Source organism: Pan troglodytes, chromosome Y, assembly GCF_028858775.2.
Source record: "Pan troglodytes isolate AG18354 chromosome Y, NHGRI_mPanTro3-v2.0_pri, whole genome shotgun sequence".
Lineage (NCBI taxonomy): Eukaryota > Metazoa > Chordata > Mammalia > Primates > Hominidae > Pan > Pan troglodytes.
Genome location: NC_072422.2, coordinates 14,833,894 through 14,846,021, shown reverse-complemented (window position 1 = coordinate 14,846,021; position 12,128 = coordinate 14,833,894). Strand labels below are relative to the sequence as shown.

Genomic DNA, 12,128 nt, shown 5'->3' with positions numbered 1-12,128 from the left:
TTTCCTTCTAAACACTGTCACGTTTTAATTACTGGGTAGCTGTGATAGTTTTAAGACCATAAGTTCCCTTTACAGCCACCAACAAGGAAACAGTTGTTCTCTCACTCATGCCGGAGGCTTGCATGATTCATGTAGAATGAGAAGCAGGCAGTCATGTCTGGATTTTGTCTCTTAATCTAGCCTCTGTTTTATTTCATCTTCAGGTCTTTCTCACTGTGGAAGGGGGTTTGCTGGATGGGACTGACTATAGCCACATATCTTTCGGCTGCCAGGGATTTCTGAAAGCAAAAGGGACTTCAGGCAGCCTGGCTGCACTCCTTGTTGTGGGATGTGGTCTCGTCGTGGGGGCTGAGGTTGTTTGCACTTTACAAGAGGAGTATGCATCGTCTAACAGGAATCTTTGAATGTAGCTTGGGCCTTAGCACAAGTCAGCTTGTTCTCTCAGGTGAGCATGATTTTTCTTGGATTTCAGGGGGTTCCACATTGCCCCTCAACAGCATTACTGGACACACTTCTCAGGCTTCCAATTTGCCACAGATGGCTTCTGAGACACTATCTCAACCTCAGCTGCACCCATGAGAGGACAGTTCAAGATGTAAGAACACTGAGCCACCCTCGATTTGCATTTGTGGTTGTTCCTACCTTTCCCAGAGCCCTTGTGAGGTCCAGGATGAAGAGGGGCAGTGAGGTCAAAAGCTCATCCATATTTCACTGACACCCGCCACTGGGGTCTCAGGTATGATTCCATCATTCAAAACCCCACAAAAACTCACTGGACTATATTTCAGTCTCCGTGGGACCTGTTTCTTGCACACAGCCTCTTTCAGGAATGAAGGCAGAAGAGCAGTTTTCAACGACCACATCAGTCTTGAAATGCCTCTTTCTCCAGCATGACCTGACCTCAGAGATGACCCAAAGACGTCCTATGGTCAACACTTTTGGGGACCCAAATTTGGTTATCACAGACACTTTTTTTTTCCAATAACAGGCCATCTCTGCCTGTATCATTTACCTCTGCTGAGGCAGATGACAACTCTGACAGCCAGGCACCTGAGCCCCCCTCCCGAATGCACATGCACTAGCCTCAGGACACCGGGCCTGAGCTGTGAGCTCTGGCTAGTGTCACAATGAATAACCCCTTTACCTAGAAACAAGTCCCTGCAGCTTGGTGGAGAAGACCTCCTTGGTGGTGTGTCCTCACTGGACTCTTTCCTGTCTTCTCTGTGTTATTCTTGTGATAGTCCCATGATCCTAGGAGATGAGATACATGAGCCAGTCTGAAGAAACCTCAAACAGAGCCCCTGGAATAAACCACTAATCTCTAAGGATCCAAAAGGATCTACAGGATGCTTCAGGCTTGCCTAGACATTGTAGGTGTGAGTCTTTTTGAAACTTACTCCACTATAATTTCTAGGTACAGCCCTCCTGTGTTCCCTGGGGTTGCTCTCTCCCAGGTGGGGCTTCCTTCAGAACCAAGCAGCCTCAGAAGCTGCTGGGCTGTGTGATTCTGTGAGAGTGTTGCATGTGTTGGATGTCTGCTGTGTGTGTGTCACTGTATGTGTTTGTGTATGTGTGTATGGCAGTTTGTGTGTGTGTTTTCCTCTAAGTGGAGCCTGCATAAAGGAATGTGGCTAATGCACTTCAGTGCTTCTGTTTCTTTCAAACTCTCTACCTTTTGGTGACCTGTCTGTGTGGCTTTGCTTGGGCTGACGGACTCTGTATTCTTTATTTTCCTGTGGATCATGAATCCATAGTGAATTAGGAGGTTTGCTGAGTCCTGCCAGCATTTATATCACTGCCCCCTGAAAAAATAAGCCACCCTTCTAGAAAAAAGAGGAACAATCCAAGTAAAAACAGACATATCCCAGTGTTTCACTGTCCTGCAGAAAACCCAGGAAGAGTCACTAGCAGTACTTTCCACAAGGCCCTTTGAATTTAAATAGACTTTGGTTCCCAACCTAGCATGTGCTTCATGTCGAGGGGGGAATGCCTCCATTTTCTTGGGATTTCATCCTGGGACATAGATTGGGAGCAGCTATAAGGTCAGGTAGTGGTGAGGATACAATAGTGTGAGGGGTGGATGGGATTCCACAACTTCACCTGCAAAAAAAATGTAGACAAATGACACAGAAGATGCTTCCAACTCCATCCCCACATTCCCTTAATTGCACAACCAGACCATAGCATGGCCCAGTGTTCAGGTGGGAGTACTCCAAAGTGCAAGGAACATCTGAAGTGTAAATTGGGGTCATCCTGGCTAACTCCCATTTTTAGGGCTTTCACACCTGGAGCCAAATTGGCATGGAATTGATTGATGCTGGGTTTGACGTGACCTCCACTCTTGCCTATTATTTTTATGACTTGCATGTTTCTAATTGGCCTAAGGTTTCCTGGGTCTGTCTCATCGACTTCTACACCTAACTTTTCCCAATTCACGGGGAACGACCCTCATGGGATTCCATTGCATGACTGTTTCCTTCTAAACATTGTCACGTTTTAATGACTGGGCAACTTTGATACTTTTAAAACTAAATTGCCTTTACAACTGCCAACAATGAAACTCCTGTTTTCCCACTTCTATCAGAGGACTGCATGATTTCCGTAGGATGAGGAGTAGGCAGCCATGTCTGCCTGCGGTTGGTTATCTAGCCTCAGTTTCATTTCATCTGCATGATCTTATTGTGGAAGGACTGTTTTATTGGGCTGTTGCTGAATGGGACTGCCTCTTGTCACAGATTATTTAGCTGCCAGGGATTTCAGAGAGCAAAAGGACTTTGGGTAAGCTGGCTGCTCTCCAGTTTGTGGATTTTTATCTTGTTGTTTGGGCTGAGAATGTTTGCACTTTGCAGGTTTTTGGGTCCTCTGACAGGAATAATTGAACATTGCTTGGACTCCAGTAAAACGCAGCTCATTCTCTAATGTGAGCCCTGATTTTTCTTTACTTTCTTTTTTTTTTTTTTTTTTTTTGGAGACAGAGTCTTGCTGTGTCACCCAGGCTCGAATGCAGTGGTGCAATCTTGACTTACTGCAAGCTCTGCCTCATGGGTTCATGACATTCACCTTCCTCAGCCTCCTGAGTAGGTGGGACTACAGGCACCCGCCACTATGCTTGGCTAATTTTTTTGTATTTGTAGTAGAGACACGGTTTCACCATATTAGCCAGGATGGTCTTAATCTCCTGACCTCGTGATCTGCCTGCTTCAGCCTCCCAAAGTGCTGGGATTACAGGCATGAGCCACTGCACCAGTCCCTTTTCTTTACTTTCATGGGGAATCCACAGTGTCCCTCAACAGTACTACTGGACATCATTTTAGGCTTGTCCTTGCCACAGATGGCCTCTGAGACACTATCTCAACCTCATCTGCAAACATAAGAGGCCAGTCTGAGGTATGAGAGGATGTTCCAAGGTGGATTTGACTTTGTCAGGGTTCCTGCCTTTCCCAGAAACCCCCTGTGAGGCCCAGCATGAAGGGAGGTAGTGAGGTGAAGAGCTCAGCCATCTTTCACTGACACACAGCTCTGGGGTGTCAGGTATGATTCTATCACTCAAAGTCACCCTCAACAACATGCCAGCCTATATTCCAATCCCCATGGGACCCAATTCTTGCACACAGCCTATTTCAGGAAAGAAGTCAGAAAAGCAGGTTCCAGCGACCACCTTACAGTCTCAAAACACCTCCTCTTCCAGTGGGACATGACCAGAGTCATCTCAAAGGGGCGCTGGGTTTGAGTCATTTAGGAACCCACAGTAAGTTTTTGCCAGCAACATTTTTTTCGATACCAGGCTAACTCTGTCTGTACCATTTTTTCTTCTTTGGCAGGCTGACAGCTATGACAGCTGGGTGTCCAAGCCTGGTTCATGAATGCTCATGCCCCAGACTCAGGGCAGCAGGCCTGATTGTGAGCTCTGGCTAGTGTCACAATTAATGTCACTGTTGCCTACAGACAAGTCTCAGTGGCTTGGCAGAGAAGGAGACCTCCATGGTGGTGCATCGGGACTGGACTCTCATCTCTCTTCTCTGTGGAATCCAAGAGATCATCCCGTGATCCTAGGAGATGGCAGACAAGAACCAGCCTGAAGAAATGTCAAACAGAGCTCCGGGAATGAACCACAAAATCTCTAAGAATCCAAAATCATCAATGGGATCCCTCAGGCCTGCCTAGACATTGTAGGGGTGAGTCTTTTTGAAACGTGTGTCACTGTGATTTCTAGGTACAGCCCACTTGTGTTCCCCGAGGTTGCTCTCTCCCAGGTGGGACTTCTTGAAGAAACACACAGCCTTAGAAACTGCCAGGCCATGTGATTCTGTGACAGTGTTGCAAGTGTTGGTTGTCTGCTTGTGTGTGTGACATTGTGTGTTTGTGTGTGTGTATGTGTGTGTGCCTGTATGTGGAGCCGGCTTAAAAGAATGTGGCTAATGCACTTCTGCCCTTCTCTTATTTTGAGTCTCCCCTTTTGGTGGCCTGTCTGTGTGGTTCTGCTCAGGTTGCAGGGCTCCGTGTTCTTCATTTATTGGTGGATCATGAATCCACAGTGAATTGGGAGGCAGGCTGATAACGGCCAGTGTCAAAATCCACTCCACCTTCAAAAAAAAACCCACTCTTCTAGAAAGAAGACAGAGCACACCACACCAAAAAAACAGACATCTCCCTGTGTTTCATTGTCCTGCAGCCAACGCAGGGTGAGACACTGGCAGTCCTGTCCAGATGGCCCTTGAATTTACCTTGAATTCTGTTCCCTGTTGAGCAGGTGCTTTACATCATGAGCGGGCACTACTTCATCATCTTGGCATTTCATCCTGTGACATAGAGTGTGAGCAGCAAATAGGTCACATAAAGGTGAGGATACCATCTGGTGAGGAGTGAATGGGATCCCACAATTTTACCTGCAAAAATAATAAAGACAGATGACACATAAGATGCTTCCAAATTTATCCCTGCATTCTCTTAATTATACAAGCAGTCAATAAGATGACCCAGTGTTCAGGTGGGAGTACTCCAACGTGCCAGGAACATTTGAAGTGCATATTGGGGCCAACCTGGCAAACTCCCAATATGAAGGATTTCATACCCAAGGCCAAATGGGAGTGGAATGGATTGATGCTGGGTGGGATTTGGACTCCACATTTTCCCTTTTGCTGACTCCCATGGTCCTCATCTTCCACACCAAAAATTTTCCATTTCACGGGTAACAACCCTCATGGGATTTCATTGCATGAATGTTTTCTTCTGAACACTGTCAAATTATAATGACTGGGCAGCTTTGATATTTTTAAATGTGTAAATTGCTGTTACAGCTCCCAACAAGGAAACTCTTGTTCTCCGACTTCTATTGGAAGGCTGCATGATTCCTGTAATATGAGAAGCAGGCAGCTGTGTCTGGCTTTTGCCTGGTATTCTAGCCTTTGTTTCAGTTCACCTGCACAGCCTTCTCACTGTGGATGGATTCTTTCATTGACATGTTGCTGTATGGGACTGCTTTTCACCACAGATTATTTAGCTGCCAGGGATTTCAAAGAGCAAAAGAGACTTATGGTAGGCTGGCTGCACTCCAAGTTGTGGATCATTGTCTCGTTGTGGAAGCTGAGGTTGTTTGCACTTTGCTTAAAACCTGTCATGCGTGCCTGCCTCACAAATGGGCATGTGCTAGTCTCAGGGCACCATGCCTGAGGGTTAGCTCTGGCTAACATCACAATCAATGTCACTGTTGCCTAGCAACAAGTCTCTGTGGCTTGGAGGAGAAGGAAATCTTCAAGGAGAAGCATCAGCGGTGGACTCTCACCTGTCTTCTCTGTGGGGTTCACGGGATAGTCCCAGGATCCTAGGAGAGGGCAGACATGACCCTGCCTGAAGAAACATCAAGCAGAGCCCCAGGAATAAACCACAAAATCCCTAAGTATCCAAAAGGATCTACCGGATTTTTCAGGCCTCCCTAGACTTTGTATGGGTGAGTCTTTTTGAAAGTTGCCTCACTATGATTTCTAGGTACAGCCTGCCTCCGTTCTGCGGGGTGTGTCTCCTTCATGTGAGGCTTCCTGCAGAAGTATGCACCCTCAGGAGCTGCCAGGATGTGTGCTCCTTTGGAAGAATTGTGAGTGTTGGATGTCTGAGTGTCTGAGTGGCTGTGTGTGTGTGTGTGTGTGTGTGTGCCTATAAGTGGAATCTGCTTAAAGGAATGTGGTAAATGTAACTCAGCACTTGATTTTTTTGAGTCTGCCAATCTTTTGTTGGCCTATCTGTGTGGCTTTGCTTTCACTGCGGTGACCCGTCTTCTTCATTTCTCTATGGATCTCGATTCCACAGCGAATTGGCAGGCCGGCCAAGACCTGCCAGTGTCCAAATCACCTCCCTCTGGAAAAAGAAAGTCAGTCCTCTAGAAAGAAAAAGAGCACACCACAGCAAAAGACAGACATCTCCCAGTGTTTCATTGTCCTTTGGCCAATACAGGTAGAGACATAAGAAGTCCTATCTGCAGGGCCCCTTGAATTTACCTGAAATTTGGTTCACAGCTGAGCAGATACTTACAGTCATGAGGGGGCACTCCACCATCATCTTGGGATTTAATCCTGTGACATAGAATGTGAGCAGCAATAAGGGAAGATAGGTGTGAGGATACAATCTGGTGAGAGTTGGATGGGGTCCCACAAGTTCACCCACAAAAGAAAATGAAGACTGATGACACAGAAGGTGCTTCCAACTCCATCCCCAACTTCTCTGAATTGCACAAGCAGTCCATACCATGTCCCAGTGTTCAGGCAGGAATACTCCAATGTGTATGGAATATTTGGAGTGCAAATTGGGGCCATCCTGGTGAACTCCCGATATGAGCTCTTTCATACCGGGAGCCAAACAGGAGTGGAATGGATTGATGCTGGCTAGGATGTGGCCTTCACACTTGCATCTTCTTTTGCTAACTTCCAAGTTCTTCCTCAGCCTAGGATTTCCTAAGTCTGGCTTAAAGACTTCCACACTAAACCGTTCCCAGTTCACGGAGAACAACTCTCATGAAAATCCATTGCATGAGTGTTTCCTTCTAAACATTGTTATATTTTAAAGACTGGGAAGCTTTGATACTTTAAAACCACAAATTACTGTTACAGCCACCAAAAGGAAGTTCTTGTTATTTCACTTCTGTCGAAGGGGTGCATGATTCTTGTAGGAAGAGAAGCATGCCGCCCTGTCTGGCTTTTTCCTTGTAATCCAGCCTGTTTCATTTCATCTACAGAGACTTTTCATTGTGGTTGGGCTCTTTCATTGGGCTGTTGATGGATGGGACTGCCTCTTGCTACAGATTATTTAGCTGCCAGGGATTTCAGAGAGCAAGAAAGACTTCGGAGAGGCTGGCTGTGCTACAGGTTGTGGGTCGTTGTCTCATTGCAGGAGCTGAGATTGTTTGCACTTTGCTGGAGGCTTTTGGGTCCTCTGACAGGAGTCATTGAATAATGCTTGGATTCCAGCACAAGGCAGCTCATTCCCTAAGGTGAGCCTTGATTTTTCTTTGTTTTCATGGGCAATCCACAGTGCCCCTCACAGCACTACTGGACACCCATTTCAGGTGTGCCACTGCCAGTGACAGCCTCTGGGACACTGTCTCAATTGCATCTGCACTGCTGAGAGACCAGTCAGGAGGTGTGAGAACATTGCTATATCTTGGACTTGACTTTGTCGTGGTTTCTGCCTTTCCCAGAGAGCCCTGGTGAGGCCCAGGATGAAGGGTGGTAGCTGAGGTCTGGAGCCCATGTATCTTTCATTGACACCTTTCTCTGGAGTCTCAGGTATGATTCTATCAGTATAAGATTTCTCAACATGCTAGACTAAATTCCAGTGCCCATGGGACCCAATTCTTGCACACAGCTTCTTTTGGGAATGAAGTCAGAAGACCAGTTTCCAGCGTCTACCTCACAGTCTCGAAATGCCTCCTCTTCCATCAGGACACAACCATGGAGTTGGGCCTAACAGGCCCTGGGGTCAAGACTTTTCGGGTCCTGTAGTGGGTTTTCAGAGGCAGCCTTTTTCCAGGTACCAGACCAGCTCTGCCTGTACCCTTTTCCTCTGCTTAGGCAGACTGATAGCTCTGAGAGCCTGTCTCATAAATGTGCATGGCTAGCCTCATGGCACCAGGCCTGATTGTGAGCTCTGGCTAGCATCACAATGAATGTCACCATTGCCTAGCAACAAGTCTCTGAAGTTTGGTGGAGGAGATCTTCCTGGAGTTGGATCGGCAGTGGGCTCTAGTCTGTCTTCTTTGTGGAATCCATGAGATAGTCCCATGATCCTAGGAGAGGCAGACGGGAGCCAGCCAGAAAAAAATCAAGCACAGCCCCAGGAATAAACTGTGTAACCCTTAAAGATGCAAAATGATCCACAGGATTCCTCAGGCCTGCCTAGATGCTGTACAGGTGAGTCTTTTTTAAACTTTCCCCACTGTGATTTTTAGGTACAGCCCACCTGTGTTACCCAGATTTGCTGTCTCCCAGCTGGAGCTTTCTGCAGAACCATTCAGCCTCAGGAGCTGCCAGGCTGTGTGTTTGGGAGTGTTGCGAATGTTGGGTATCTGCGAGTGTGTGTGGATTTTTGTGTTTATGTGTGTGTGTGTGTGTGTGTGTGCCTGTAAGTGGAGTCTGCTTAAAGGAATGTGGCTAATGCACTTTAGCACTTCTTTTTTTGAGTCTCCCAGCCTTTTGGTCACCTATTTGTGCAGCTCTGCTTGGGCTCCATGGCTCCATTTTTTTTTTATTTTCCTGTGGATCATGAATCCACAGTGAACTGAAAGGCATGCTGAGAACCGCCAGCATTTACATCACCTCTCCCTGCAAAAAAAAAAAAAAAAAAAAAAAAAAAAAAAAAAAAAAAGCCATTCTTCTAGATAGAAAAGGAGTATATTAGACAAAAGTAGACACCTCCCAGTGTTTCACTGTCCTGTGACAACATAGAAAGAGGCACTAGGAGTCCAGTCTGCAGAGCCCCAGCAATTTACCACGATTTCAGTTTCCAGCAGAGCAGGTGGTTCAATTCATGACAAGCAACTCCTCCATCATCTTGGGATTTTATTCTGGGACATAGAGTGTGAGCATCAGTAAGGTCAGATCCTGATGAGGATACAATCTGGTGAGATGTGGGTAGGGTCTCACAACTTCACCTGCCAAAAAAGAAAATGAATATAGGTGACACAAATTGTGCTTCCAACTTCCAATTGTGTTTGGATCCGTTGGAAGGATCCAAAAGGATGTGCAGGATTCCTCAGGCCTGCCTGGATGTCGTATGGGTGAGTCATTTTGAAATTCATCCCACTGTGATTTCTAGCTTCAGCCCACCTGTGTTTCTTGGCATTGCTGTCTTTCAGGTGGGGCTTCCTGCAGAACCACACAACCTCAGAAGCTGCCAGGCTTTTGTGTTTTTCTGGGAGTGTTGCAACTGTGCATTATCTTAATTGCACAAGCCAACCAGAGCATGGCCCAGTGTTCAGGTGGGAGTACTAAAACCTGCAAGGAGCAGTTGGAGTGCAAATTGGGGCCATCTTGGCAAACTTCTAATTTGCGGGCTTTCATACAGAAGATAAAGGGGAGTAGAATTAATTGATGCTGGGTGGGATGTGGCCTCCATACGTGCCTCTTCTTTTAATGACTTCCATGTTTTTCATCTGCCTAAGGTTTCCTGGGTCTGGATCATCAACTTCCACACTGAATATTTCCCAGTTCACAGAGACTGACCCTCATAGGAATCCATTGTGTGAATGTTTCCTTCTAAACACTGCCACGTTTTAATGATTGTGTGGCTTTGATACTTTTAAATCATTTAATTGCAATTACAGCCTCAAACAAACAAACAAAAAAAACCATACTTCTCCCATTTCTATCAGAGGGCTGCATGATTCCTAGAGGTGTGAATCAGGCAGCGATGTCTGCCACTGCCTGGCTATCTAGTCTCTCTTTCATTTCCTCTGCACGGCCTTCTCATTGTGGGAGGGCACTTTCATTGGGCTGTTGCTGAATAGAATTGCTTTTCACCATAGATAATTTAACTGACAGGGATTTCAGAGGGCAAAAGGGACTTTGCATAGACTTGCTGAACTCCAGGTTGTGGGTAATTGTCTCATTGTTTGCACTGAGGTGATTTACACTTTGCAGAAGGCTTTTGGGTCCTGACAGGAATCATTGAACATTGCTTGGACTCCAGCACAAGGCAGCTTTTTCTCACAGGGAGATTTGGCTTTTCTTTGCTTTCATGTGGAATCCACAGTGCCCCTTGACAGGATTAATGAAATAGTTCTCAGGCTTGCCATTTAAACACACAAAGTCTGAAACACTATCTCTACCTCATCTGCACATGTGAGAGGCAAGTCCGAGGTGTGAGAACACTGCTCCACTTTGGCCTTGCCTTTGTCATGGTTCCTGTCATTCCCAGAAAACTATTGTGAGGTCCAGGATGAAGGGTGGCCATGAAGTCAAGACCCCGACCATCTTTTGCTGACATCCACCACTGGGGTCTCAGATATGATTCTATCACCCAAGTAACCCGTAACAACACACTAGACTATATTCCAATCTCATGGGACCTGCTTCTTGTACACAGCCTCTTCTGGGAACGGAGTCAAAAGAACAGTTTCCAGTGACCACCTCACAGTCTCGAAATGTCTCCTCCTCCAGTGGGATCCGATCATGGAGAAGGCCTGAAGAAGCACTGAGTTGGAGACTTTTAGGGTCCTGCAGTAAGTTTTCACAGGCAGCCTTTTTTTCAGTACCAGGTCAACTCTGCCTCTACCCTTTTCCTCTGCTTAGGCAGGCTGACAGTCTGACAGCTGCGTACAGGAACCTGCCTCACGAATGGGCATGTGCTAATGTCAAGACACCAAGCCTGATTGTGAGTTCTGGCTAGCATCACAATGAATGTCATCGTTGCCTAGAGACAACTCTCTGTGGCTTGGCAGAGAAGGAGACCTCCACTGAGTTGCATCAGCATTGGACTCTCGCCTCTCTTCTCGGTGGGATCCATGGGGTAGTCCTCTGATCCTAGCAGATGGCAAACTTGGAAAAATGAAGCACTGACCCAGGAATAAACCACAAAATCCCTAAGGATCCAAAAGGATCTGCAGGATTCCTCTGGCCTGCCTATATGTTTATGGATGAGTCATTTTGAAATCTGTCCAACTGTGATTTCTGGGTTCAGCCTGACTGTGTTCCTTGGCATTGCTCTCTTTCAGGTGGGGTTTCCTGCAGAACCACACAACCTCAGAAGCTGCCAGGCTTTGTGTTTCTCTGGGAGTGTTGCAAGTGTCAGATGTCTGCGTGTGTGTGTAGTATTGTGTGTGTGTGTGTGCCTGCCTATAAGTGGATTCTGCTTAAAGAAATGTGGCTAATGAATTCCAGTGCTTCTTTTTTTTTTTTTTTTTTTTTTGAGTCTTTCAACCTTTGTTGATTGGTCTGTGTGGCTCTGCTATGTCTGTGGGGCCTGTGTTCTTTATTTTTCTGTGGATCATGAATCCTCAGTGAATTGCGAGGCTGGCCAATATCCAACAGGGTCCGAGTCACTCCCCCTGCAAAAAAAAAAGCCACTATTTTGGAAAGAAGAGGAGAACACCACACCAAAAAAAAAAAAAAAAAGGCATATCCTGTTTCATTGTCCTCTGTGAACTTTGGAAGACATATTAGCTGTCCTGTCTGCAGGGTCCCTTGAATTTACCTCACATTCAGTTCCCAGCCAAGGAGGTGTTTCACATCGTGAGAGGACACTGCTCCATTGTCTTGGAATTTCATCCTGGGAGAGCGTGTGAGCAGCAGTAAGGTCATATCCTGGTGAGGATACAATCTGGTGAGGTGGATGGGGTCCCACAACTTCCCCTGAAAAAAAAAATGAAGACAGATGACACAGAAGGTGCTTCCAACTTCTTCCCCACATTCCCTTAATTGCACATGTCCCAGTGTTCAGGTGTGAGTACTTCAATGTGTAAGGAATATTTGGAGTGCAAATTGGAGCCATCCTGGCAAACTTTCTTACACGGAGCCAAATGGAAGTGGAATGGATTGATGTTGGGTGGGATGTGGTCTCCACAGTTGCCTCTTCTTTTTATGACTTTCATGCTCCTGGTCAGCCTAGGTTTTGCTGGGTCTGCCACCACAATTTCCACATTA

At 46.4% G+C, this 12,128-nt stretch overlaps 2 long non-coding RNA genes across 2 annotated transcripts; one reads left to right on the top strand and one right to left on the bottom strand.

Annotated features, from left to right (window-relative positions):
* Nucleotides 1-3,552: 3,552 nt before the first annotated feature.
* Nucleotides 3,553-8,846, bottom strand: LOC134809392 (uncharacterized). The gene is made up of 3 exons (XR_010154968.1): nt 6,526-8,846; nt 4,725-4,886; nt 3,553-4,049 (listed from the first exon to the last, which is right to left on the bottom strand). It is a non-coding gene; the product is annotated as an uncharacterized LOC134809392 (long non-coding RNA).
* On the top strand, nt 8,195-11,109 carry LOC129138933 (uncharacterized). Its single transcript, XR_008542162.2, has 3 exons — nt 8,195-8,399; nt 9,344-9,466; nt 10,573-11,109. It is a non-coding gene; the product is annotated as an uncharacterized LOC129138933 (long non-coding RNA).
* The last annotated feature ends 1,019 nt before the right edge of the window (nt 11,110-12,128 follow it).